Here is a 25,830-nt window from a genome sequence, read left to right as displayed (position 1 = left end):
TCAGGGAGACCCTCTTCCTCCAACTCTCTTTGAAACTTCTGTGTTTTTTGACACATATCTGGGCCTAGACATACTTTCCCCCACTCACTGCTCTGTATGTCTGCCTGAGCATGTACTTTGGAAAACCTATCCTGCCCTCCTCCCATTGTTGGCCAGAATTACCTCTTCTTTGCTCCTGTAGAACCTCATGTACACCCCAATTTTAACTTTCTAGCTATTCATTAGCCTTTCTCTTTCTGTGGAATTCATGAAAGTAGGGAATGAACTCTGTTCTTTCTCTGTTCCCAGAGACTCAAAAATGCCTAGCACACTTGAAAATTACTCGACAAATTGCACTGAAATGAACTGAACTGAATTTGGAGAAGTTCTAAACTGAAGTATTGCTTAGATGTCATTCTTGCCTATAATGAAGAGATACACATTGCCTGGATCTGGGACTATTTATTAGCATCCTGAGGCTGAGCCATCCCTCAGGGACAGAGTGTATAACACACACATCACCAAGTTTTTAATGTGCATTCCTTCCTTGACCAAGATATATTCCTACTAGGATGGAAATAAATTAAGTGCATACCATCACCAGGTGTAAAGGTTTTTCAATTAGGATGTTGTACCCCAGCAAAATAAAAGAATAGTAATTTTCCAAGACAGACCTTTAAATGGAAATGACCAACTCCAGGATCAAGGACCCCACCAAATCTTCTAAAATTGACCAGAATTAACTACTTTAAGCTTTTTAAATACAAAGAGAGGTGATTTTGATTGTAGTAAGGGAAATTTAAGTCTGAGATTTCAAAAAAATCTCTGGGATTATACATGTCTCAGAATTTTTCTATCCGTACAATAAAGGAATGGTAAAATTTGGAGATTCTGATATACAAGAAGTCCAATCGCAGTTACGTAATCACCCCAAAGGAAATAGTCACCATTCAGTTCTAAATAGTAAACTTCTAAAAGAAAATACTTGAAGCAGATAATTATAAAATAAACACATCTAAGTAAATTATTAAGAAAAAATATTAAGAAAAAAAGAGTTAACACCACAGCCTTAGGCTAATATTATTCTAAGTGAATATAAGTTGAAATTTTGTCTGAGCTCACAGGACACTAAAGTTAAACTAATAAATAAATAAGTTAAATAATTCTCACTCTGCGATAAAAGCAAGTAGTACTTGTCCCAGTAGAATATTGTAAAAGTAGTGAATGAGCATAGTCACTGCACTTTTCATAGGATAAGAGCTGCATTCAAAGACTATTATTTCAATTACAAACTATTCCAAAGACCTAAGCTGGTTTATATACAGAGTAGGTCTGTTATACATGGAGATTTCTTCTTGGGAATGAGATATAATGGCAGGATGGACCTACAATCAGAGCCCAACAAGGCATAGAACCAGCTTTTAGCAGCTATTAATAGGAAAAGGAGAAGTCAATCATGAACAACAGGTTAGGGACTGGTGTACATGTAAAATGGTCTCTACATTGCAAAAAAAGATGAGATTTTAAACAAAACCAGTGTTCTTTGCAGGATGAATGTTTGAGTGTTGGCCTTCCTGGAGTCAAACAAGTTCTTGATATGTCACTGATAGAATGCAGGCAGACGTGAAGACATTGCTGCTGCTGGATAGTGATTGAACGAGGCATTGAAGGATAGGCCTATTGTACATATCTGGTATGCAATGGTTCCTTCTCTTTGCGGTCTTGAGTGGAAACACTTGGGGCTATTCTTTTCAACATAGGTTTGAAAGTTCCAAACAGAGTCATTAAGCAAGAAAAAAAAAGGCAGCCAAATTGGAAAGGAAGAAGTAAACTTGTCCCTGTTCACAGATAATAATATTATATTTTATAATAATATAACATAATATTACATACAGAAAACACTAAAGATTCCACAAAAATCTATGAGAACTAATAAACAAATTGAGCAAAGTTGAAGGAAAAAAATCAACACACAAAATCAGTTGCCTTACTACACACTTAATTTTCTCTCTGAATAATCCAGAGAGAAAATTAAGAAAACAATCCCTTTATAGTACCTTGAAAAAGAATAAAATACTTAGGAATAAACCAGCCATGGAGGTAAATGACTTCTATACTGGAAGCTACAAAAAATTAAAGATGCAATTGAATGAAAACACATCCATGTTCATAGATTGAAAAACATTTTTTTGGCATTAGTCCAAATTTAATAATATTGTTTAGCCATTTTTGGGTTACTATTCTTGTAACTTTCTTCTATATTTGGGGTTTATCAGATGTGTATAAACATTTAAATTAATACTTTGGAACAAAAAGTTTGAGGTTGTTTGTGTTGCAATATATAAATGTGTTTCTTGAAGGACCACCTGGATTTGATGGACTACCAGGTTTGAAGGGAAGACTTAGTGACACCAGACCATGTGCAACCAGGAGTACAACGATGAAGGGCTTTATTTTCATCTGGAAAATTCAGACCCCAGAAATTTCTTCCCATCTAGAAGGAACAGAGCCACTCTATAGTGGATTTTGTCTTCTTTTTGTTTAAGAAAATGAATGAGCTTATTGACAAGCTCTGGGTAATGTCCCAGTCCCAGTTCCCAGTTACTTTGTTCCAAATACAGACTGTAAATTTTTCATGTTATGGAGTACTCCTCTCTTGAAGCTAAGTATAAACAACCTTGGGTATCTTACAATATTTTTTAAAGAAGGTAAACAAAACGTTGTTATAATGTCTAAATTTCATTCTGGAATGTGCCCTTTTTAATTAAAGTGTATTTGACATACAACATTATGTTAGTTTCAATTTTATACACCTTACAAAGTGATCACCAGAAAAGTTCACTATCCATTGTTCACCATACAAAGCTATTGTGGTATGATTGACTATATTCTGTACGTTGTACTTTATATCCCTGTGCCCTATTTATGTTGTAACCCTAAGTTTGTTCCTCTTAATCCCAGTTAACTTTTTGCACATATCTCCATCGCCCAACCCTTGGGCAACTACCAGTTTTTCTGTACCTATGAGTCTGTTTTGTTTGTTCACTTGTTTAGTTTTTTAAGGTTCCACACACAAGTGAAATCATACAGTATTTGTTTTTCTCTGACTTATTTCCTTAAGCATAATACCCTCTAGGTCTATCCATGTTGTCACAAATGGTAAGATTTTATTCTTTTTCATGGCTCAGTAGAGATACCCACACAAATCCACTTCTACCTTATCCATTCACCTATTGATGAACATCGAGGTTGTTTCTGTGCTTTGGTTACTGTAAATAATGCTGCAGTGAATATAGGAGTACATGTATCTTTTTGAATTTATGTTTTGTTTTCTTCAGATAAGCACCCAGAAGTAGAATTTATGGATTTTTTCTTTGCCTCTTTTGTCTGTTGTTATAGACCTTCTTTTAAAGTCTATATTGCCCTATATAAGTATTGCTATCCCAACTTTTTTGTTTGTTTGTTTTCATATTCATAAAATACATTTTCCATCTGTTTAAGTCTATGTGTGTCTTTCAGTCTGGAGATTCATGTAAACAGCATACATAAAGGTCTTGATTTTTTATCCTTCAGTTACCCTATGTTTGTTCAATGGAGCACTTAGTTTACATTTACAGTAATTATTGCTAGGTATATACTTATTGCCATTTTAATTGTTTTCATACTAGATTTATAAGTGGTTAATGAACTATCTTTACTATATGTTTGCTTTTATTATTGAGGTTTTTGTCTTCCATATATTTTTTATTTCTAGTTTTGGCCTTTTCTTTTCCACTTAAAGAATTGCCTTTAACATTTGTTGTAATGCTGGTTTAGTAGTGATGAACTCCTTTAGCTTTTGCTTGTCTGGGCAAATCTCGATCTCTCCAATTCTTAATGCTAACCCTGCTGGGTAAAGTATTATTAGTTATAGGGTTCTTTTTTCTTTCGTCATGTGGAATATATCATGCCACTCCCTTCTGGTCTGCAAAGTTTCTATTGAAAAGTCAGCTTATAGTCTTATTGGCATTCCTTTGTATGTAGCTAATTGTTTTTTTCTTGCTGCTTATAAGGTTCTCTCTCTATCTTTCACTTTAAAAAATTTAATTACGTGTCTTTCTTTGAGTCTCTTTGGGTTCACCTGTGCTTCCTGGACTTGGATATCTGTTTCCTTCCCAGGTTAGGGAAGTTTTCAGCCATTATTTCTTCACATAAATTTTCTGTCCCCTTTTCTCTCTTTTTTCCTTCTGGGACCCCTATCATTCAAATGTTAATGTGCTTAATGTTGTTCCAAAGACTACTTATGCTATCCTCATTTTTTAAAATTCTTTGTTTGTTTTGATTTTCCAAATATGTGATTTTCACTATCCTGTCTTTCTGATTGCTGATCCACTATTCCTTGTCATCTAATTTGTTATGGAGTCTCTTCAGCGTACTTTGCATTTCAGTTTTTACATTCTTCAGTTCTGATAGGTCCTTTTAAAAATAACTTTTAAAATCTTTCTGTTGAAGTTCCCACTGAATTTACTTATTTGTATGAAGAGTTTGATGGACATCTTTATGCCTATTACTTTGAACTCTAGTAGACAGTTTACCTCATTTTCATTTAGTTTTTTTATCCCCCTGTTTTTGAACATATTCTTTTCTCTCCTCATTTTGCCTCTTTGTTTTTATGTATTAGGTATGTCAGCCTAAGCTTCTTGTCTTGAAAAAGTGCCCTTATTTAGAGAGCATCCTATGGGGCTCCGTAGTGGACTCCCTTTTGTCAGGTGCCCCAGAAGTATTTCCTAGGTGGCCTAGAGTGGCCTCCTGTTGTGGCTGGGCCACAACTTCTATGAACACACTGGCAAGCAAGAATGGTCCCTGGCCTGCTGGTTGTGAGTCCTGGCTGTGACTGTTGCAGGCTCTTGGTTGTGCAAGGCAGACCTTTGGTGTGGCTGGCTGCAAGGCCCACCCACACTATTACAAACACACTGCTGTGTCCTGGTTCTGACAGAGGTCACCCACTGGGTAGAGCAGGGCAGGAGCCACTTTGGAGGGGTGCTGGCTGGAGTGGGTCCTCAGTGAAATGTCAGGGTGGGGTGAATAGTCTTAGGTTAATAGAGAGTGTCAGACATGGCACCTGCCAGTGTCAGACCAGCTAAATTAAAGAAAGGGAAAAAATGGTGCCCACTAGCACCTCTGACTGAGGAGAAAGTTCTAAAAGATCCCTGTTTCTCCAGCATACACCCTAAAATGAGTCCTTGTATCACCTTCACATATGACTTAGGTGCTTGTCAAACTACTGCATTTGTGCCAGGACTGCGAGAGAGTGTAACTTGGGTTTCCTATAGCCCTTTGGCTCTTCCAGACATAAGCCCCACTGGTTTTCAAAACAAGATGTTATGGGTGCTCCTCTTCTTACTGCATGTCCTCCAGGCTAGGGCTCAGACACCTCACTCTCTGGGGATGACCTCTGCAGTTATGATACCTCTCCCACTTGTGAATCTTTGCATAGGGAATGAGGAGTAGGGTAGAGAGTCATGAAACTCATTTTCTATGTCTCCCACCCATTTCAATGTGTTTAAAAAATATGCATAGTTGTAGAAAATCTGTTCTGTAAATCTTCAGGTTGTTCTCAGAGATAGCTGTTCTATATGTAATTGTAATTTTGGTTGGTGTCAATGAGAGGAAGTTAGCTCAGGCTCTTCCTACACTACCGTCTTGAACTTGAAGCCAGGAGACTTGCTCTTGAATGCCAATTTAGCTTGCCCATGAAATATCATTGTTTGTGGTTTGTGCACTGCCACTGCAACAAACTTGTCTTTGAATGGGACCACTGGGTCACCTGGAAAACTTAATGTTATAAATATGTTAGTGCTACCCAAAGTGTTCTAAAGATTCCATGCAATCTCTATCAAAATCCTCATGATGTTTTTGCAGAAACATAAAAATTCATCCTAAAAGTCATATGGAATTTCAAAGGATCCCGAATAGCCAAGACAGTCTCGAAAAATAATTAAGTTGAAGGACTCACACTTTCTGCTTTCAAAACTTACCATAAAACTATAGCAATCAAGAATATGTTAATGGCATAAAGAGAGATAGATAAATAATGGAATAAAGAGCCCAGAATTAAACCCTCAAATATATAGTCAAATGACTTTTGACAAGGATATCAAAGCCATTCCATAAAGAAAAGGTAGTTTTTCAACAAATGGTGCTGAGAAAACTGGATATTCACATGCAAAAGAATGAAGCTGGATCCTTACCTTATACCATATAACAAAAATAGCTAAAGTGGATTAAAGACTTGTAAGAGCTTAAAAACACAAAAATATAAAAATATAAAATCAGCAAAACTTTTAGAAGAAAACATAGGAGAAAAACTTTATGACATTGAATTTGGCAATAATTCTTGGATATGAAACCAAAGCACAGACTAAGCAAAAAATAAATAAATTAGACTTGATCAAAACTGAAAATTTTTGTATATCAAAGGATACTATCAACAGAGTGAAAGGCAACACACAGAATGGGGGAATATATTTGCAAATCATGTATCTGAACATGTAAAGAACTCCTGTAACTCAACAACACAAAATCAAATAACCCAACTAAAATACGAGCAGAGGTCCTGAAAACACATTTTTCTAAAGAAGATGTACAGATGGATCATGAGGACATGGAGAACTATTCAACATCACTAATCATTAGAGAAGTGCAAATCAAAACCACTGTGAGATACTACTTCACACATATTAGGATGGCTATTAATGCACACATACACACAGAAAAACAAAACAGAAAATAACAAGTGTTAGCAAAACAGTGGAGAAATAGGACCATTTGTACACTGTTGGTGGGAATGTTAAATGGTATAGCTACTGTGAAAAACAGTATGACAATTCTTCGAAAAGTTAAACATAGAATTACCATATAATCCAGTAATTTCACTTCTGGGTGTATATCCATAAGTATTAAAAGTGGGTTCTCAAACAGACATTTGTACAACAATGTTCATAGCAATATTATTTACAATAGTCAAAAGGAGTAAACAACCCAAATGTCTATCAGTGATCTTAAAAAGGAAGGGAATTCTGACATATGCCACAACATAGATAATCTTTGTGTACATTATGTTAAAAGAAATAGGCCTGAAACAAAAGGGTAAATATTATGTTATTCCACTTATATTAGGTACCTAGATTAGTCAAATTCATAGAGACAGAAAGTATACGGGTGGTTTCCAGGGGATGGAGGAAGAAGAATGTGAATCATTGTTTAATGGGTATGGAGTTTCAGTTTGGGAAGATGAAAAAGTTCTGGGGATTGATGATGGCGATGGCTGCACAACATGAATGTACTTAATGCCACTGAACTAAATAATTACTTAAAAATTGTTAAGATAGCAAATTTTGCTTTGTGCATTTTATCATAATAAAAACATTCAGGTGATTTTCCTAGTTAAACTCAATAGTGCAGAAATTGCATATTAATATGCATATCAAATTTTGCACCAAATATATTTAGATTTCTTTCTTTTCTTTTATTTTATTTTAATTGTTAAGGTACAGTTTTCTGCCTTTTGCTCCCATCCCAGCCCACCCACCAAATTCGCCCCACCTCCTTCCTGTTTCCACTCCCCCCTTTGTTCTTGTCTGTGTGCCCTTTATAATTGTTCCTGCAAACCCTTCCCCTTTTCCCCTGAAATTCCCTCCCCTCTCCCCTCTGGTCACTGTCAGCCTATTCTCTATTTCAAGGTCTCTGGTTATATTTTGCTTGTTTGTTTGTTTTGTTGATTGGGTTCCTGTTAAAGGTGAGATCATATGGTATTTGTCTTTCACCACCTGGCTTATTTTGCTTAGCATATCAGTAAATGAACTGATCAAAAAACTGTGGTACATTTACACAATGGAATTCTGTGCAGCAGAAAGAAAGAAGGAGCTCCTACCCTTTGCAACAGCATAGAAGGAACTAGAGAGCATTATATTTAGATTTCTTAAATATTGAAATTTGTTGCTTTAGATTGACAGGTCCTTCCAATCAACCATGCTCCAGAATTCCCTGCTGTATTACACTTTGATTGTTTCACTTAACTCATTACCTGCCAGGGCCTCATAAATATTTGTAGCTCCATGTTTCATCTCTCCTATTTCTGTCAGCTTTCCAGGACATATCTGTTAGGTGGATAGCTATTCTTAGTTACTTGTAGAAATGTGTGATTAAATGGGAAGAAGCTGGATCTTGGACCTAAGTTTAGACCTAGATCTGAATGCTAGTCCTGCCTTCATAAGCCTTATGGTAAGCGAAACTTCAGTTTTCTTACTTGTATAATAGGGTTATAACATTAATTTTGTAGGGTTGTAAGAGAGTTAGATGGGATTGTAAATATAAAAGCATGTAATATGTGTTGGTCATTAGAAATTCAGCAAATGTTGCTTTCCTTTTTATCTTTGTGTCCATAACTGATTAGTCTTCCTTTGAAAGGGAATGGTGACTGTCATGCAATTTTCATAGATGAGAGGTGAGAGAGGATGGGGAGAGTGGTTTTAATAGTATATGTAAGGGTCTCCTGTAAAAAGCTAAACTGAAATATCTTAGAGGACAAGGATTGGTTGTCTTTTTTTCTCATTTAATCTATAGGTCTAACATGTTGCTTAACAATGTGTAGAGAACAATGATTGAATTTTGTCAATATGGTAAAATAAGCATAACAATGGCATTCACTTAGCTCTGAGGACAATTTGCAAGAGAAAAAAAAATAGGTCAGCCTGCCTTTGGGAATAGAATGTGACTTTCAATGCTGTTAAAGATAATACTTTACGCTTGCCAAATCTGGAGAAAAATGAAAGCTAGAAAATGGGAAACTTGAGGATTATGAGCTTACTATTCATTTTCTTCTTTCTTGCTGCAATGTTCTCATTTCTTTAAGATTTTTTTTGGCCCAATTTGCTGGAGCAGTTGCTTTTCCCCGAACTTCTGACCAATATGCTCCTAAACCTGCCCCTCCTCCCTGCAGCACAGAGCACTTCTTTTTGGGAACCTTTTTGGGCAGTAGTAGCCTTTCCTCTCATCCTTACTCTCAACCTCTACAAAGTAAGATGGAAGAAATGAAAGAAGAAAATGAATGTTATCAAATTGTTGACACTGGCTATTATTTTTCTTCCCTCTTACTTTCAAGAGATATGCATGCTCTGTTCCATATAGAAAGGAGCGAAGCAAACCTAAACATTGATAAATTTATAAAGTGAAGAAAAAAACTAGGTTCCTTCCTGAATTCCAGCTGTATTCCAAACAAAATCAGACAGGAGAAGTGTGAGCTAAAGACAGAGCAACAGCTGGCCTGGATATGTAGCTCACCACTGTGTAAATAAATAATTAGAGACTAAATTAGCATTATTAGGGCACGATAGCTTCCCCTGCCAAACTGCTGCAGTTGGTTGCTTTGAATTCACCCCATCAGCTTCCAAGTATCAGCTCCTTGGCCTGATGGGTCCCAGGGGCCCTCTCACAATAGGCCACTGCACATGTGGGGAATAGGCTCTCTCTGTTTAACTGGCTGTACTTCTGAACACTTTTTAAGTCCTTGTAAATTTGCAAAAATAATACCAGAAAAGATATTTTACCAGTCATTATCTTTGTCAAGGATGGAGACTTCTGGAGCTGAAAATTTTGTTCCCAGAGTCCCAAGGACTAACCAAAGTGTATCACATGGTAGATGGGAAAAGCTTTTCAAAAAACAGGAAGAATGATATTGAGAGAAAGTTACTTTAATTTAAGGAACATGTTAACCCATTTCTTTAGTGGATTTCTATATTAGTGGCATTTAAATAATAATAATGACTCCTTGATATCAAGTAATATAATAGTATTTTCAAAGCATATCTGTATACATTATCTTAGACTATAGTTTGATGTTTTTCAGTTAGTGTTTAACTTTGATGTCTATAGTTTCTATAAGATCTAGAAGTCAGTCAACACTCCTTCTGAATACTGAAGATATTTATTTAAGTTTCCTTATATAAGCAGGAGATGACCAAAAAAAACAAACAAAACAAGATGGCATTTTTTATGTTTGATTCAAATGTCAGCAGATGAATTTGTGGAGGCATTATTTATAGTAATTGAAGACCTCTTTCTAAAACTCAAAACTTTACTCTTGAATAGTTCTGTATTAGTTCAAATCAGGGTCTCCAAGGCATACTACTGGTGAATCCTGGTGCTGTGAGATTAAGCAAGTCAGTCATAGCAACTCGATTTCCTTACTCAGCCAATCTTCATGCACTCCCACTTGTAAGTAAGTATGCAATGCTAGGGATGTAGTAGTGAGCAAAGCCCCAAATGTCTTTATTCTTTAGAATTGACATTTTATTGAGGGAGGAAAAAAAATGCCTGTGAGGGTGAACATACTCTGTGGAAAATTAGTGAGGAGGGAGGGCAGGGGAAGTGGGGGAATAGGAACAATGGATGGGGCAAGGCCCCTTAGGATGGCACTTGACAGAGTCCCTAGAGAAGTAAGAGATGAGTGCTGTGGAGAGACTGTCACAGACAGAGGAAGAGGTCATTGCAAATTCCTGGAATGGGGCCAACTTACATGTTAGAGGAACACGAATGAGGCCAGCAGGACAGGTTATGTCAACCATGGAGCTCAGCTCAAAATGAAAAGTTGGGGTCCTGACAGAGGGCAACCTGTGGTCACCAATCTCCCAGCAAATGAGAGACCCCAGGAGACAGCAACCTCTGCTCCAGGGCATGCTCCAGACCTGGAAGGGGACCGGTGCCAGAGCCTGTGAGATGCTGTGGGCACATGGCCACCCCAGGCTCCACATACCCTGCCCAGGTTCCCACTGGGAGCGGAGGGCGATGCAACCTGTTGATCCAAGGGGTCTACCTGACAGGGGCACAGTTGCTATTGCCCAAGAGCTTATCCCCACAGCCTGGACCCAGTGGGCAGCAGTGTCCAGCCCTTAGGCTCATGGAAAATTAATTTCCAACATAATCCAGAATTAGGTATTTAGTGTTTTCAGGTGTACTCATAATATGTATGGCATGTAGTCAAATGCAAAATCACATTCAAAGCCAAATAGATAGCTTTCTGGGATTTAGCTTTCTGCTTTAGTTTTTAAGGAGAATAATTGATCCAGAATTGCCTGTAATTGTGGGTTTCATAATAAAAATATGCATTATTATGTGAGAAGTACTCTGTGGCCTTGAAAAATTATTGTTAATGCCCCCAAGTTTTACATGAATAATCTGAGGCTCAGGAGGCTGCCTGTCTTAATTCTGCTGACTACCCATCCTTTGGTGGGGTCAGAGCCATAATTTCAGTTCAGGTCTCTGGCTGGCTCCAAGGCTGATGCTTTTTAAAAACTACAATATGTGTTTGTTTGTGCTGTTGTTTAAAGAGATACTCATGTCATCATTTCCTAGTCTAGGAACTAGCTGAGGTGCTGAATAAAGAGATGGTGATTCTGTTTGGTATGGAAAGGTTTCCAGAGTCTTAACCTTTATTCATTAAACATTCAAGCTTGGAAGGGTCCTTCTTAAATTGAACAGCTCCACTCTTATGGCCCTTATTACTTATGGCCCTTATTACTTACCATATATCAAATGCCTGCCATCGCCCTGGGTTCCTTACACAATATGTTATCAAAGCCCGTCCAGCAAGAATCAAGATTCCAGAGGGCCAGCAGGGAAGCAAGCCTTCAGTGAACAACTGAATTAATTTGTAAGTAAATACTTTTGAGTTTATACTGTCAAGTTAATTTGACCTCAATGTTTTGCCTGAAGCACTTTTTCTAAAATATTTCTCATATGGGGATTTTGAGGCATATGAACATATGCATTTGATAAAGAACTTGTTTTACTGTGAATGGGCTAATACAAAGTTCAGTAACATACAGGGTGTTGGGAAACACCAGAAATTAACATCAAAGTGAGCAAGAGATCAATACAGTCTTTGTTTTCTCTTTCCCAGAATAAAAAAAAAATGAGAATTGTGTGAATGGGTGGTATTATTATTGGTTAAGGGACACAATCAATTCTACAGTCTGTTATTGTAAGCTCAGCCCAAATATAGGTTGACTTTTTATTCTATTGTTTCTTATCTAATAATAACAAAACCCACATGATTTATTATGAGTTTCTCATGTACCAGACTTTTCTAAAAGATTTATAAACTATAGGTCTTTTAATTCTTGCCATAACTCTGTGAGGTAGGTACTATTATCTATTTTTTGGATGTGAATCTTACTAGGTGCCCCAGTAAACTGCTTTTTTTTGACACAGTCCCATACTTGGCTTTTTATACTTTTCCCTATACTAGTGTGGCTGGAAATGGCAAACATCATTTCCCTGCTGAGGTCCATGGGAAGCAATGGGCCTCCTATAGGAAGGTGAGAAGAAAGTGATGAAAAGAAAATGGAAATTACCCTGTTTCTGGCAAGGGCAGACAATTACAGACTGTGGCTGTAGCTGCTAGCAGTTCTAGCATCACTGGGAGATGAACATTACCTCCTGCAGAGGCACTGCTATCAAAAACCCAGACGTCCTGGAGCCTGTATGTGTAGTAGCAAGGCAGAGGAGTGTGGGCTCACATGAGTGTTACCTCTTTCCAGGATGATATGGCTGTCTGTACTTTCTGATGTTGGGAGACCACATTTGCATGTGCTCCTTGAACTCCCGGATTCTGTCTCTTAATTCCCTAATTTAAACAACTTTCTGTTTGAGATACTTAGAAGGGTTTGTGTTTTCCCAGATGATCCAGTATCATATCCATTTAGTCTGTACAATCTTCCCAAGTTCACTTCTCAGAGTCTGAGTGTGGATAGATATTACCTTTCTGCTGGTCTCAAAGAACTGTTGTTGGCATATTCACCATTGCCCTGCTGCTGAGGACCTCATCAGTTGCAGTGCTCAAATTCATAAGGTCTCTATATCAACAGAAGGACTTCAGATGTTATAGCTACACGTTTGACAATGCCATGTGAAATATCTAAAATCCAACTGAATATCACTATATCATCTTTAAGTCTCGAGGCTGAAGAAATGCAGAATTCCATAGAATTTAAAGATCTTTTAAGACATATATATATATATATCTTTACATATGTATATGGAGAGAGAGAGAGATAAGAAGAATGGAAAAGTGCAGATTGTGATTAATTGATCAACCTGAGTGGGAGTTGCACACTTTTGATAAACATATTGACAAAAGAACAAGGCAATGTGTTTATCTTGAATTCATGGATTTGGACCAAGTGGCACTTATTTTGAGTTATGATATCGCTGATGTAGCAGTCATAAATGGGACTCAGTGAGTCCCCTTGGCACTGCCAAGAAGAATATAGTGTCCAATTAAGTTCTATTCAGTTAACTGCAATGGCAAGTGTCTTCCCTAATGAATGAGATTCTTTCAAGCAGGATTAAGTATAATGATGGTTAAGAGAGGTAGAACTGTAGAATTAGTATTTTGTGGTTAAGAAGAACTATGTACATACTTAGTATTTAATGGACTTGAAATTTTTAAGGAAATCTGGCCTATTAGAAAAACAAGCTAATAGAACTTAATAAACTTTAGAATACACAGCAATAGAAAATACCTAAACTAAAACACACAGAGAAAAAATGGCTGAAAAACAAACAAGCAAACAAACAAACCTGAGCTGCAATGTCCTTTGAAACAATAGATAGCTGTTTATGAAATGTATAACTGGTGGGTCAGAAAGAGAGAGAGAAAATATTGGAAAGTATAATCACTGAAAATTTTCCAAATTTAATTAAACTGTAAACACAAAAGTTTAAAGAACCATAGTCAGAATATACAGACACACACAACCCCATACGTATTCCTCAAAGCACTTCATAGTCAAATTGCTGAAAAGCTGTGATGAAAAACATCTTAAAAGGAAGTAGAGGCAAAAGTCAAGTTATATTCACAGAAAGAGAGACAAAAAAGACTGCTGACATTCGAAACAACACAAACAATCAAGGAAGACACAAATAAATGGAAACATATACTGTGTTCATGGATTGGAAGAATTAACATCATCAAAATGTTCATACTACCCTAGCAATTTACATATTCAATGCAATATCTATTAAAGTACCAATGGCATATTTCACAGACATAGAACAAACACTTCAAAAATTCATATGGAACCATAAATGACCCTGAATAGCAGCTGCAATTTTGAGAAAGAAGAGCAAAGTAGGAGGGATCACAATACCTGATACCAAACTGTATTAAAGGCCACTATAACCAAAACAGCCTAGGCCTAGCATAAGAACTGACACATGGACTAATGGAAGAGAACAGAGAACCCAGAAATAAACCCAAGTCTCTACGGTCAATTAATTTTCAACAAAGGGGGTAGCAGCATAAAATGGAGTAAAAATATCCTCTCCAACAAATGGTGTTGGGAGATCTGGAAAGCTACATGCAAGAAAATGAAACTTGAGCACCAACTTACACCATACACAAAAATAAATTCAAGGTGGATAAAAGATTTAAATATAAGTCATGACACCATTAAAGTCCTAGAGGAGAACATAGGTAGGAAAATCTCAGATATTTAACGCAGCAATATTTTCACTGATATGTCCCCTAGAGCAAGGGACATAAGGGAAAGAATAAACAAATGGGATCTCATCAAAATAAAAATTTACTGCCTAGCTAAAGAAAACAGTATTAAAATAAAAAGAGAACCAACCATATGAGGAAACATATTTGCCAATGATACCTCAGACAAGGACTTAATCTCCAAAATATATAAAGAACTCACAGGACTCCACTCTAAGAAGACAAGCAACCCAACTAAAAAGAGGGCAAAGGACTTCAACAAACACTTCTCCAAGGAGGACATACAGAGGATCCAGAGACACAAGAAAAGATGCTCAGTATCACTACCTATCACAGAGATGAAAATTAAAACCACAATGAGATACCACTTCATACTGGTCAGAATGGCCATCATAAACAAAGCAACAAACAAGTGTTGGAGAGTATTCAGGGAAAAGGGAACCCTAGTGCACTGTTGGTGAGATTGCAGACTGGTACAACCATTATGGAAAACAGTATGGAATTTTCTCAGAAAACTAAAAATGGATCTGCCTTTTGACTGGCAATTCCACTGCTAGAATTATATCCTAAGAACCCTGAAACACCAATCCAAAAGAACCTATGCATCCCAATGTTCATAGCAGTACAATTTACAATAGCCAAGTGCAGGAAGCAACTTAGATGCCCATCAGTAAATGAATGGATCAAAAAGCTATGGTACATTTACACAATGGAATTTTATGCAGCAGAGAGACAGAAGGAGCTCCTACCCTTTGTGACAGCATGGATGGAACTGGAGAGCATAATGCTAAGCAAAATAAGCCAGGGGGTTAAACACAAACACCATATGATCTCACCTTTAACAGGAACCTAATCAACAAGACAAACAAACAAGCAAAATATAACCAAAGACACTAAAATTGAGAACAGGCTGATGGTGACCAGAGGGGAGAGGGGAGGGGATTTCAGCGGAAAGGGAGAGGGTTTGCAGGAACAAGTATCAAGGACACATGGACAATGACAAGGGCAAGTCAGGGGGTGGTAATAGGAGGGAGGTTGGTTTGGCTGGGATTGGAGGCAATGGTGAGGAGAAAATGCAGACAACTGTAAATGAACAACAGTAAAGTAATTAAAAAAAAAAGAAGCCACAGAAGCAAGAAGACAATGAAACAGCATCTTTAAAGTACTGAAAGAAAAAATACAACACCTGAAAAATTAGAACTCTTTGTCTAGAGAAAATGTTCTTCCAAAATTAAGGCAAAATAAAGATATGTCAAACACATAAAAGCTGAGAGAATTTGTTACCACTAGACTGGCACTATAAGAGATGTTAAAGAACAGGTGCCTAATCAACAAAACAAACAAACAAGCAAAATATAACCAAAGACACTGAAATAGAGAACAAGCTGACAGTGACCAGAGGGGAGAGGGAAGGGACTTTCAGGGGAAATAGGGGAAGGGTTTGCAGGAACAAGCATAAAGGACACATAAACAAAAACAAGGCGGGGGGTGGAAATGGGGGGAGGTGGGGAGGGCAGGGGTGGGGTGGGCAGGGATGGGAATAAAGGGCAGAAAACTGTACTTGAACAACAATTAAAATTTTTAAAAAATAAAAAAAAAGATTAGGATATTGGCTAATAATGTCAGATAAACTCTTGGATCTATACAAAGTAGTGAAGAATGACAGAAATGGTAACTATTTGGGTAAATGTAAAAAACTTCTCATTTTAAATTAATGGAAGAAAACTGACCATTTAGGCAAAGATGATTGTGATATATTGTGGGGTTTATAACACATGTAGAAGTAAATGTATGATGACAGTAACACAGACTAGGAGGAATAAAGAGAAGTGCACCATTGCACATAGAGTGGTATAAAATTGTTTGAAGGTAGATGGTGATAAGGGTTAGAGGGTAAAGAGACTGAGTAGAAAGGAAAAAAGAGTCATGGACATGAACTAGAATGTGGTGATTACTGTGGAGAGGATATACAAGAGAACTAAGTGGTAATGGACAAAATACAATAAAAAGTTTTAAAAATAAAACTGCTATAAACATTCATGTGCAGGTTTTTGTGTGGACATAAAGTTTCAATCTATTTGGGTAAATATCTAGGAATATAAGCGCTTGATCATTTGTTAAGACTATATTTAACTTTGTAATGAACTGCCAAGCTATTCTTCAAAGTGATTGTACAATTTTTCATTCCTTCAGCAATGAATGTGAGTTCCTGATGATGCATATCCTTGCCAGCATTTGGTGTTGTCAGTGGTCTGGATTTTAGCCATTCTAACAGGTACATAGCAGTAACTCAATTTCTTACACGGCATTTAAAATGTTATTTACTGATGTGTTACAAATCATTTGGTAGGTTCTTATTTCTGAGTTAACTCAGCTTAGTAACTTCTGTTCCCCCTCTTAGAGGCAGGATTCTTGTACAACAAGAAGGGTGGAATTAAAAGAAAAAATCCAAGGACCTTGAACTAGTAGGGTTGTGCTTAGTGAGAGCTCTGGCCACTTAATCTTGACCAAGTGACCAAAAGGGTTGTGATGAGGCAGGTAAACGGTCACTTGAAAATGCCTTTTCTCTCTGTTCAGACCAGCTTAGTACAGATCTCCCTAGCCAGATGGGTTTTGTATAGTTAGAAAATAGACATGTCTCTCTTTTTTCTGAGCAGCATCTTAAAAGCTCTGACCTGTTTGCTCACTTTGACCACTCTAAGGTAAAATGGTACCCATTTCAAGACCAAAACAGAGGTTTATTTTTCCTACCTCTGTGCTTCCTTCACCTTAGCTCATGGGGCCCACAGTAGCCACCAGTCCCTTTGCCGTGTTCCAGGGGCTGGCTGACTGTCCATGTAGAGAGAAACTACAGGAAATACAGGAGTCAAGGGGAAAAGAAATAGTTTTTGCAGCTTTAACTAATAAGTTGTAAATATCCTGGCTGTCTTGTTTCACCGCACAAAGGCAAACACTCATGAGTTAAACAAATGCAGATATAATCTCTAATTGTTATTCTATTAAGGCTTCTCAGCTTTGTTCAGATTCTGTTGTTGGCTGGTAGACATTACTGTGCCCTGCACACTGACTGGGAATATGTCACAGGGGGTTGCACATGGTGGAGGAGAGCCCTTTGGGTTTTTTCTCAGGGCCCTCCCATTGGCTTAAAGGGCTGAAGAGACTCCCATTCTCTACTCTTGAACACCCTTTCAGCTCTGCCTCATCATCCTTCTGAATCCATTTTCTTAAGGCTAAGTAAACCCTTTGTTTGCTTGCATTGATCCTTGTGTGCACATTGTAATTTTGTTTAATGAACTAGACATGTATTTATCTTTTGCAGAGTGCCTTTTCTTCTTCCACACAGCCATCTCCACAGTTTTCTTTCCTGATTTTCCAGTTCTGTCTCAAGTTTTTTGCTTCATCTTTCCTCCCCTCTCTACCACAGTGGGGAGGGTCTCTTTGTTCATTACCTTCATTTAGCATTTTCCTTCATTTGTTGATTCATATGTTTATTGAACAAGCATCAAAGTTCTGCTTTATGCAAGACAGTGTTAGGTTCTAACAGCACACAAGGCTGATGTCAATTCCTGCCTTCACAAGGCTTGCTAGCTAGGAGAGAGGACCAAAGGGGTGAATTAATGATGACAATGAAAAGTGCTTTTGTGGGAAAAAGTAGTGCTCCAAGGGCACAGAGCGTAGTGCCTACAGTTCCCAACTGGAACTGGGGCTGATCTAAGAAAGGCTTTCTGGAGAGAAAAATGACTAAGTTGATACCCAAAGAGGAAGGAGGGATAAATAGGCAGAAAGGAGACAATGTACCAGGGAAAGGGAACTGCATGTGGGCCAGTGAAGAAACAAGAATATTAAGGATCTGAAAGAAGTTTAATGTGGCTAGATCAGGGACTGCAGAAGAGTCCTGAGTACAGGACTACAGGGCCCAGGGTGTAGAGTGTAGGAAACAATGCTACCTGGGCTTTACCTTGAGAGGTATAGGAAGCTGTTGCAGGACTTTCGGTATGGCTGTGACATGATTGTGTTGTGTTTTAGAAAGACTTACTATGGAGGGCAGATTTAAGTGGAACAAGAACATTTAAGAAGGTGGTTCAGTAATCCAGGAAAGAGAAATACAAACTAGAATAAATATAGAAGGACGGGGAGAAGGTGATTGATTCTGGAGATGGTGAAAATGAACTGGTGCCCTTGGTGATTCATATGCTGTTAGGAGAGACAGAAGAATCAAGTACATTACCTAGAACTTTGCTTGTACCACAGTTTATTTATCCATTCAGCTAACTGAAGGACATCTTGGATTTTTCCAAGTTTTGCTGTGTAGGGTTTTTTTTTAATTTAATTCTTGTTCAAGTACAGTTTTCTGTCTTATATTCCCAGCCCTGCCTCCACCCAGTGCTCCCCACCTCCCTCCCATTTCTGCCCCCCACCTTAGTTATTGTCCATGTGTCCTTTATACTTGTTCATGTGAGTCCTTCCCCTTTTCCCCTATGATTCTCTCCCCTCTCCCCTCTGGTCCCTGTCAGCCTGTTCCGTATTTCAGTGTGTTTGGTCATATTTTGCTTGCTTGTTTGTTTTGTTTAGATTCCTGTTAACGGTGATATCATATGGTATTTGTCTTTCACCGCCTGGCTTATTTTGCTCAGCGTTTTTTTTTTAACATCAGTTTTTCAACTCATTTGGGTAAATATGTAGGAGTTCGGTTACTGGATTATTCAGTAAAAGAGTTTAGTGTTGTGAAAAACTGCCAAACTATCTTTCAGACTGGCTGTATGTACCATTTTGCATTTTCACCAGCAATGAATGTGAGTTCTTATTGCTCCAAATCCTCATTAACATTTAATGGTGTCAGTGTTCTAGTGTCCTGAGTTTTGGCCATTTTAATACATGTGTGGTGGTATCTCACAATATGCTCATTTTAATTTTCATTTCCTTGACAACGTATGATGTGGAACATATTTTAATATTATTATATGTATGTCTTCTTTGGTGATGTGTCTGTTAATTTCTTTCACCCATTTTTAATCAGTTTGTTTATTTGCTGTACTGAGTTTTGAGTTCTTTTGTATTTTGGATCATAATCCTTTATCACATATGTGTCTTATCAGATATCTTATTTTGGTCTGTTGCTTGTCCTCTTATTCTCTGGACATATTTTCACAGAGCAGACATTTTAAATTTTTATGAAGTCCAGCTTATCAACTATTTTTTCATTTGTCATGCCTTTTATATTGAAGATGCAGTTTTGAAAGAAAGAGGAGTTCAGTTATGTGCTTGTCAGATTTGAATCCCATTTGGACACTCGTGAAGAGAGCTCCTTTTTGGACGTGCAGTTGGATACAGCACACTGAGCTCAGGAGAAAGGCTAGATCATCGGGGTCTCTTCTCCTTGCCTTCTTCCCCAGAACTCACACACCTGGATGGAAGTTTAGTTCCTTCTAAAGGCACTATAGTCCATGTCACTGTCTCTCTTGGAGGCTGAGTCATGCTGCCATTAATGACCTCCCCTTTAAAACTAGCAGGGCAGCCTACAGAGACAGGAAAAAGTTGTTCCTGGCATTCTAGAACCAACTTTTAGTCTCTGCCATTTGGGAGGTAAAAGATTTTCTACATGCACTGTTCTCAGAGGAGATGCTTATTTATGCACTAAGAGAGTCTTGGCTTTGGATTCCTAAATAGGGTCTGGGAAATCTGATTTTTAGTGGCAAGAGATGTGGGAGAGAGAAATGGCTAAATTTACATTCTCAAGGGGTTTGGCTCAGAAACACCTGTTGGATTGACCATAGATTTTAAACCACAAAAAAGGAAGATGCAACATGAGAGAAGGCAGACAAACACTGTAGAACATCCACAACAGATTAGTGCTTTGCTTTCTGCCCCGGTCAGCTGGCTCAGTTGGTTGAAGCATCATCCCACACACCAAAAGTTTGCAGGTTTGATCCCCAGTAAGGCCACATGCCTGGATGTGGGTTTGATTCCCTGCTGGGGCAGGTGCTAGAAGAAGTTGATCAAATTTTCTCTTTCTCTCTTTTTCCTGTCTTTGGGTGAGGATTAAAAAAAAAAACACTTGGGGAAGAGACCATATCCCATGGTAGCCACAGCGAAGTACATGTGACCATATGGTGGCTAGACCCTGGTTTGTGTTGAGTTCCTCAGCCTCCAAAGCTGTCAGTGGAGAGAGCCACTCAACTCTTGGCTTGGATCAATTAATAACAAATGCTTAGAAATAAACTGGAATGAGATTCCCTTACTAGCTATCTGAACAGATGTCTCCTCCCTAAAGTTGGACAATAGTAAGTATTAACCCTAGAAACTGGGAGAATCCTGAATTTGATTTAATATTTATCTCAAATAGACCAAGCTATAAAAACAGGATAGTTTCAATGAAGGTGTGAAATTAAGATTTTTTGTTTGTTTCTTTTCCCCCCTGCTTTCTGTGTAAATCAAAGCTCTGGAGCAAGTTAAAATGTGGGTAATAAAGCTCTATTCTGCACAACTGATGTAGAGTGTAAGATTTTGCATCTTTCATACAAGTCCCTGTGTCACTTCTGGAACATGAGACTCTTCCTTTAGTTCCTAAAAGTCCATACTGTCCAATGACAGCATCCTTTCCTTAACTTGGCCCAGGGCATTCTGTCCAATATCAACTCACATCATTCCCTGACAGCATTTCTATCTATTTCAATACATTTCGATGCTTTTGTTGGCCTTTTGTTACTGCCTCAAGCTTCATGATTTTTTAACCTCCTTGCCATGAAAGTCTCAGTCTCCTAATAGCAACCACAAAGTAAAAACATTATTGTTACATTATACTGCTCTATTCTCAAAAGCTTGGGATTGGCATGCTCCTCTCTGTCTTTCTCTTTCAATGACCCTAATTCAGCCTTCAAATATGTGGACCCAAACAATTTATGTAGTGACATTCTCATTTCATTTATTTCTCTATATTGCTTAGCTACTGTGGTCAGATATTTTAACTTGTCTTTATTAAGATTCAAGGCTTTCTTAGCATCTTGCTGTGCTTAATTTGCCGTCACTGCATATCACTCATTCTCATTTCTTTTCCTGGGCTATAGATCGGAGGCAAAGAATATGCTGGGATTTTACTAGCCTGATCTGCTTACACATCCTGTTAACTTGGAAGGGGCATGCATTTCTGTTCATCAGTTCTATCTCTCATGTCTTTTTATTTCCTTAGAAGACACACAATAACCTTCTAAAGTGGCATATGACCTAAAATAACTTTTTACAATTTATTTTCACACAATTTTAAATGAATATACAGAAGCTTATAGCAAAAGTTTAAATAGTTAAAATGTTTACTTCCTGGAATATTGTAATGTTTTAGTTTAAAAATAAAAGTGTTGCATCACTCCTATAAATATACCCCTTGTTATAGAAATAACATGGTAATTGAAAGTTGGCATTATCACTTAAACTGAGTACACTATCCATTTCAAAAATATACCAACATAGACTGCCTTTGTTAACAGATAGATTTCACATTATTACTTTTATTTATTTAATTTATATTTTATTCTTCTTCCTCCAGATTTTATTCTAATGCACTTTTATGCTTAATGACATTTATTTATCACTCTATCAGACTTATATACTTTATTTATTCATTTTTATTTACTCTGACTACAGGAGTCTATGCATTAACACATTTTTCTGAAGTAAATTAGCATAAAAATAATTATGAGTATAGACTTAATCAAAACATTATAAATATATGGCAGAGTTTTAAAAATATTTATTCAACAAATATCTTAATTAGACATGTCTTAATTACATTGATAGGAATGGGTATGTGGTTGTTTACCACATACCCATGAAAGGAACTGGTAAATTATTTTCTTTGTTTTGTGTCCTTGGACTTTTATATCTGGACAATGGATGGGATGGATGAGAGATCTGTCTACTTTCGAGGAACTGAGGGAAGGGAGGCTGTGAGCAGAGAACAGCAAGATGTTCCAACCCATAGGTGCTTTGTCTGGGAAGCTATGAGGAAGTAGAAGATCTGGAAATCAATTTCATTCAAACACTCTGTGCCCTGTTGCTTCCCAGGTTCTTGCCATCCCAATTTGAAGACCAATGTCCTGAATTCTCTCTTCTCCTCAAGACCCAGTTTCTAGGCAGTGAGAAAAAATGGTTGAATGGGATCATTTTTCATCCATGATACTGCAAAACATCTAACTTTCCCTCCTACCTTCTCTTCTTCCCCCCACTTTTGGAAGATGCATCTTTGCTTGTACGGTTAATTTATTCCTTCCCACAAATGCTGTTTTTTTTCATGTTCTTAATTGCATTCTTCCCCCCATTACCACCTTTAACTTCTTTCTTTCCAATGCTTTTCCTCCTGCCAATAAACTTGCCAGTCTTTTCTGTTTGTGTTTTTTTTAATTTAACTAAAAAATATTGATTTTGATGCCTACTCAATTATGTAGGTTATTTTCACTCTATTTGTGGCTACATTTCTAGAATTGTGTATTTAACTTAGTATGTCTACTTTCTTTCAATATTTTATCTCCTACCCTCAACCAGCAATGATAGACACACTCCTTCCTGGAATTTTTTTAAAAGATTTTATTTATTTATCTTTAGAGGAGAAGGGAAGGAGAGAGGGAGAGAAATATCAATGTATGGTTGCCTCTCGTGCATCCCCTGCCAGGAATACAGCAATACAGAACCAGGAACTGGCCTGCAACCCAGGCATGTGCCCTGACTGGGAATCGAACTGCGATCGTGTGGTTCGCAGGCTCGTGCTCAATCCACTGAGCTACACCAGCCAGGCCTCCTTCCTGGAATTTTTTCAACTGTTGTCCATTCCCTTAAATACATTGATTTAGATTTTCTAGATTTTCTACCTCTTACATGCCAACTAATCTATCTCACTTTCCTGTTTCTCTACCCAGAGTATGTCCTTGGAGCTCCAAGTCTATCTTCTCCTTCCAAGAGGTTTATTAAACCCTGCTCAATATTGGGGTTCTCCCCTGACTCGAGATGTCTAAGTTTGGAAGGCCACATCTAGCTCTGAAGTTTAGTTAAGATATTTAAAATTTTTTCCTTTGAGGCTTTATCTGTGACCCACTTAGAAGTGCATTGTTTAGTTTCTATATATTTCCACTTGGTCTTCACTGGCAACACAGGAGTAAGAGACTTAGCTTAGCTTTTAAATCCTCCACAATTTGGATTAATTTATTTTAGACCCCTATTTCCTGTTGCTGCTTGCAGCAAAAACCCTATTTACAGTCTAACTTAATGTTCTAAACCACTCTCTGAATCTCTGAATATTACTTTAGGCCTTTCTGAAATTCTCTTTAAGGCTATTCTATTTCTCAGTTTAGAAAAATATTGTGGTTGAAATTATGGAAATGTAATAAGGAGTGATGATTCTGGGAAGAAGCTACAGCCTAATGAGTGATCAGATTAGTGTCCAGAGTTTGGGTTCCTAACCACATAACCCATTTGTTCTGAAGCAATACAGAATACCATGACTTGTGAATGAATGATGAATGTCTGTTGCTATTTGAATGAATACCCTATTGTTAGTCCTCACTCATGTCGATTTGCTCTGAGAATTTGAGTAAATTCCTCATGTTTTCTGAGTTTCTTTTGAACAGGGCTAATAATGACTCATTTACAAAATGTTGAGGGTAAAGAATATGTCATATCTGCAAAGTTTTATATATATAAAATTAGTAATAGCATAGCATGAGGTTTCGTAGAATATTATTGTAGTATTTAATCTCATAGAACAAATATATCTAACTGAAGCCAGTTAAATAGTAAAGAATAAGAAATTATTTTTGAAAACCCAAAATGCATTCAATGAAAATTATGAGGGAACAAATTTAATGCAAAAAATTCCACTTTATTGTAACCCTTTGAATTTATATTGCACTTCTTTCTCAGCTAAAAAAACTTAATGACATTTTTTTAAACAAAATCAACATAATCATCCAGTAAAACCTACTGGTTTGTAAATGAATCATAAAATAATACTTTTCTACATAGGTTTGTACATGTTGATAATTTCTAATGAGATTATACCAGTTACGATGCTGTCCTTTTCTTGATTTGAGTGGCATTTTGACCTTTAGAGAGATCATTCCAGAATCTTCTCCCTTCCTTTGTACTGCTGATGAACAGTGGTTGAGAACACTGAGCCCAGTTACTGACTTCCGCCTTACGTCACCCATAGGTTGGTCTAGAGTGAGTGCCATTGGCAGTAGACCTCACTCTAGAGTGTTTGAACTCACGCTGCCCTTGGGAGACTTGTGAAAATGTAGTTTCCCAGGCTCTGCTCTTTGCCACAGAACCAGAATGAATATATCAAAGTCATCCAAAATCTACCTTTTTTTAAGCACTCTATTTAAGATCAGAGCTCATTAAAATTTATAAATTATTGGTCTGAAACAAGATACTACATATTCTCAAGTATGGAGTTTCTGTGTACATAGCAGAATTTGGCTCACTTGCCCATACCCCTGGGCATTAGATATAGTATATCCTATTTAATCGTACTCTCTGCAACTGACTTCCATTTTACATTACTTTGGTATTACCTTTTGGGAACAGAGGTTACTACTATACTCTTTAGTCTATCACTAGCGATAACCCTTACCTACTGCCTTCATGTATGTGTATTGTTGAGTATCATTTATTATGTTTTGCATGTTTTTACAGGTTCTTAGGTTATTGCTTTTAGTTGCATATATTTTCCCTCCCTGACCAGATTTAAGCTCCCTAAAGAGAGAGAGAATGGCTTATTACTTTATTATTCTGCAACAGTGCCTGGCTCAGAACACTCAGGCCAACAGTTCAACATTAACTGCATTTTAACTGACTGATTTTCTGCATACACATATTGAATTTTAGAAGAATGAGTATGTCCTGGGAGTTGTATGGTAATACTGTGACCGGATATCTCTGTGTAGATTACCTAACGGGATGCATGGATATAGCATTATATGCATGGTTCTTTTGGTACCTCATGAGGATGAAGGCACCATTTTGGTATAACCTTATTAGCATGCAGGAGGGATTTGTGATTAATTAAAAATGTTAGTGATCATCAGTGCCTGAGAGCAGGAAAGATGGTTAGTCAGCATCTGCTCTAATTATAACATAAGTGCCCAAAATTGCCTATATTCTCATCACCTCAAAGTATAAACTCCAGGAACATCTTAGAATAATAGATGACATTTCACTTAAGCCAATTAGCATTTTATAAAACCCAAGAATGCTCTAGCTTCTTTTTATAAAGAGTGAGGTTGAGCATCTTTTCATATGTCTATTGGCCATCTGTATGTCCT

The 25,830-nt window shown here is 37.3% G+C and overlaps 1 protein-coding gene across 1 annotated transcript in view; it reads right to left on the bottom strand.

Moving 5' to 3' along the window:
* Positions 1-25,830, bottom strand: part of XKR4 (XK related 4) — a 431,980-nt gene that overhangs the window by 27,006 nt on the left and 379,144 nt on the right. The gene's annotated exons all lie outside the window — the stretch shown is intronic.

This window comes from Sturnira hondurensis, unplaced genomic scaffold (genome assembly GCF_014824575.4).
Source record: "Sturnira hondurensis isolate 20B ecotype Veracruz unplaced genomic scaffold, ASM1482457v3 Scaffold0020080, whole genome shotgun sequence".
In the NCBI taxonomy this organism is placed as follows: Eukaryota; Metazoa; Chordata; class Mammalia; order Chiroptera; family Phyllostomidae; genus Sturnira; species Sturnira hondurensis.
Note: the sequence above shows the minus strand (reverse complement) of the source record. Positions and strands in the feature narration are given on the sequence as shown.